The following is a 4,360-nucleotide window of genomic DNA, read 5'->3' on the forward strand; positions in this document are numbered from 1 at the left end:
GTAGAGCGCTTGCCTTGCATGCATGAGGCCCTGGGTTTGATTCCTCAGCACCACATAACCAAAAAAGAGAAAAAAACTGGAAGTGGCCCTGTGGCTCAAGTGGTAGAGCGCTAGCCTTGAGCTGAAGAGCTGAGGGACAGTGCCCAGGCCCAGAGTTCAGGCCCCACGACTGGACCCAAAAAAAAAAAAAAAAAAAAAGAATTAGAGAAGGGAAGTTAATGATAAATGGCTCAATTGGATAATAAGCAAAGGATTTGAATAGGAATTTATTGAAGGAAGATATATGAATACCCAATATCCATATAAAAAGAAGTTCAACATCATTAGCTTCAGGAAAAAGAAAACCAAAACCACAACTGAACTATGAGTTTGGATTCACTAGAATGAATAAAATTTAATTAAAAGATATGGAATAAACTGAGTGCAATGATGTATGCCAGCATGGGAGAGGCTGCAGCAGGAGGATTGAGAAGTTGAGGTTAACCTGAGTACATAGTAAGGCTCTGTCTCTAGAAAAAGAAGTGTGGAGTAGCTAGAACAACCATACTTGTTTGTGGGAATGTGATATGATGTAGCCACTCTGAAAAATAGTCTGGCAGTTCTTTAAGAAGTTAAACATAGACTTAATCATATGGTTCAACAGTTCGACTTAAAGGAACATACTGAAGACACTACGAATGGAAACATATTTGAAGAGAAATGAATGCAGATTCTACATAAAAAATGTACACGCATGTTCATAGAGGCATTGTTTGTAATATCCCAAAGTGGAAACAAGCCAATGTCATCAACAAATGGCCAAATAAATGGGGTATACCTATATAATAGAAAAATCATTCAGCTATAAAAAGAATGAAGTAGTGATTCATTGCTACAATATAAATGAACCTTGAAAATATTGTGCTAAGTAAAATTCAGTCATAAAAGATCACATGTTATATGATTTCCATTTAAATGAAAAGCCCAGAATTGTCAAATCTATAGTCAGAAAGTATATCAATGGTCCCTAAATGTTGGAGTGCAGAGGGCAACAGGGACAAAGGGATGTGACTGTTTATGGATACTGGATTTCTTTGTGCACAAGTTTCAGAATACACTAAAGAGAATGTTGAATTATATACCTTATATTAGTGAAACGTATGATACGTGGATACCTCAATACAGATTATTTTTAAAAAGAAATACTGGGAAAAACTGCTGGGGTCTAGATCTGCATTCTTTTTATTCAGCTCTGAAGACATTTATTTTATAATCCAGAAGAATCAAGAGCTCTCACCAATCATTCTTCATTTCTGAAGGGCTCACAGCAATTAGTGAGTGGTTAGACCCTGAGGCATGGCTCAGTGGTAGGAAGCAAAAGGCTCTGAGTTCAAAGCTCGAATACCCCTTCTCCCCTGCAAAGAAAACCATGTTAATGCCACCCAAAGATCATGAGGGCAGGCGGAGAATAAGAATGCAGATTCCTTCTCTCAATAGCTAGTACTGTATTCCGGTGCTGTCGCTACATGCGTTCAGGCAAGTAGAACTTGCCCCAGTATCGCCCCTTCTGGGTCAAGTCATATGGGCTTAACACCTTCCGGATGCCCAGCATGTTGGCGGTGACTATACTCTCAAAGGTGAGGGGTTTTGGTTGTTTCCTTCTCTTTCCTCTTGAAGTTCTCGCATCTTGTCCAGAGTCTCGCGACTCACAGCCTTCGCTGGGAAAGGTAACTTGTGGGCAACCTGCTCCAAGAAACCCTGCACTTCTTTGAATTCACAGCGCTACCCACCCCCATCTCTACTATGAGGCGGCCAGCCTTCACAGGGGTCACATAGTGATCGATCGCGCCTTTGCGTCCCCCCATGTGCTGCCCAACACCTTTGCGGATGATGGGCTTGAAAGGGGCTGGGACTCTCTAGCGAGCAAACATGTTCTTTGGGTCCATAGAGCGGTTGATTGTCAGGCACATCATTTCAAAATGGCCCCAATGGAGGTAACCACCTCCCAATGCCAAAATTGCAAAATTGCCTTCTGTGAAGTCAGTAGCTTCAGTGGAAGGGCCCCGAATGTCTTTCAAGTTCTTAGGTTCTCTTCTTACTTTTGGGACAAGGGGTGCCCTTTCAACAAATTTAAGCTTGGGTTTATCAGGAATAGAAACATCTTCAAAAGATGGCACTGGAAGCATCATCTTGAGGCCCGCACTGGCGGGAGCGGCTGTCTAAGAATCTGACCAGGGCACCCAGAGGAGCAGCACACTGGCTGGAGCCAGCAAACACCACATAACGACGCGCTTCCGGTTAAGCCTGGCTTCCCTCACTGCAGCTCCGGGCTATTTGATCTGCATTCTTTACCATTGTATACTTGCACAAAAAGAAATGTCATTTCCTGGGGCTGGGAAGGTGGCTCAGTAGTAGAGCGCTTGCCTTACATGCCTGAGGTCCTGGGTTCGATTCCTCAGCACCACATAAGCAAAAAGAAAAAAGCCGGAAGTGGCGCTGTGGCTCAAGTGGTAGAGCACTAGCCTTGAGCTGAAGAGCTGAGGGACAGCGCCCAGGCCCAGAGTTCAGGCCCCACGACCGGACCCAAAAAAAAAAAAAAAAAAAAAGGCGTTTCCTTGAAGAATTATTTTGGGAAAGCACTAATATTATTTATGAGTAAGATACTATATGTGGGCTGGGAAGGTGGCTCAGTGGTAGAGTGCTTGCCTTGAATGAATGAGGCCCTGGGTTCGATTCCTTAGCACCACATAAGCAAAAAGAAAAAAGCCGGAAGTGGTGCTGTGGCTCAAGGGGTAGAGTGCTAGCCTTGAGCTGAAGAGCTGAGGGACAGCGCCCAGGCAGAGAGTTCAGGTCCCACGACTGACAAAAAAAAAAAGATACTATATGTGTTAACATGCATTGAACTTTTTGTCTTTAAAATCACTTAATTTTTTTCAAAGTTAATTCATAGATTATTTTCAAAACTCATAATGCTGCATAACTTACTATTTTTACTTGCTTGATACCACATTTCTTTGAATTGTCTTCAGTGCAAATTAGAGAGTTTCACAATTCTCATTTTATTTTTGTTTGGGTTATTTTGTTTTTTGTTTTTTTTTTGGGGGGGGGGGGTCAGTCCGGTCGTGGGGCCTGAACTCTGAGCCTGGACACTGTCCCTCAGCTCTTCAGCTCAAGGCTAGCACTCTACCCCTTGAGCCACAGCACCACTTCCGGCTTTTTTCCTTTTGCTTATGTGGTGCTGAGGAATCGAACCCAGGGCCTCATGCATGCAAGGCAAACGCTCTACCACTGAGCCACCTTCCCAGCCCTGGTTTGGTTTTATGTGGTTTTGTGACAGGGTCTTAACCGGTCAGTAGTCCACACCAGCCTCAAACTTTAATTCTCTTGCCTTGGCCTCTCAAATGGCTAGAATTACAGGCAGTACTGAGATCACAGGCATATGTTACCATGCAAAGCCTGAATTGAATAATCTTTAATCTGCATCAGCCATTACAATGCCATTTTTGCCTTTATTAAGAGAGCAAACTACACACAGAATATTTAAGTGGAGTAAGGGATATTAGAAACATACTTATCTTATTCTTAAAAATAAAAAATTCCTTCCAAACTACTTTTCTTAAGATCTTAATTTTCAACATCTATTTCACTATAACATGAATTATACAATACTACAAGATGACATGAGATGTTATTTCTAGATGTCCCCACTAATCCAAGGTTTGAAATGACTATCCCAAATTATCTACCACCTAAATTGATTCATTCACATTTTATTGCACTAGTTTCTGTATCATAAAGGCCTAGATATTATCAGCTAATAAAATACAACATTTGGATAAATGTTCCCATGAAATCATTTGCTGTAATCTTGCTACCACATGAAAGACATTTGCTAACCGGCTCCAAGGGAGAAGAAAAAAATTAGTTGAATAATTTATTTCAAATACAGGAACTGTTTGGTGCCACAGTACTTTTTAAATTTAATTTTAGTTTTCTCCATTATTCAGAAACACATCAATTGTAAATGATTCCATTCCAGAAAATTTTCTTGGTTCTTGCTCTCCCTGAGTAGTCACTGAAGACAAAAAAAAAAACCTTGCAGTTATGCAAATTTTTGGAATAAAGTTAAACAAGTAATGAATACTGCCAGACTATTAGTCACGTCTGTATTCTGCCACCCATACATAAATGAAATACAACAAAACAAAGATGTTTAAAGTTGAAAAACAGCTAAATGCCAGTGCCTCATGCCCATAATCTTGTCTATTCAGGAGTCTAAGATCTTAGGATGAAGATTTGAAGCCAGCTGGCACATTAATAAAGTCTATGAGACTCTAATCTCCAATTCATCAGCAAAAACCTAGAAGCGGAGATGGGAGCT

At 41.1% G+C, this 4,360-nt stretch overlaps 1 pseudogene; it reads right to left on the reverse strand.

Moving 5' to 3' along the window:
• Window positions 1-1,441: 1,441 nt before the first annotated feature.
• On the reverse strand, window positions 1,442-2,261 carry LOC122120693 (annotated as a pseudogene).
• Between the last annotated feature and the right edge of the window lie 2,099 nt (window positions 2,262-4,360).

Source organism: Dipodomys spectabilis, unplaced genomic scaffold (genome assembly GCF_019054845.1).
Source record: "Dipodomys spectabilis isolate Male_0828 unplaced genomic scaffold, ASM1905484v1 ptg000176l, whole genome shotgun sequence".
Classification (NCBI taxonomy): domain Eukaryota; kingdom Metazoa; phylum Chordata; class Mammalia; order Rodentia; family Heteromyidae; genus Dipodomys; species Dipodomys spectabilis.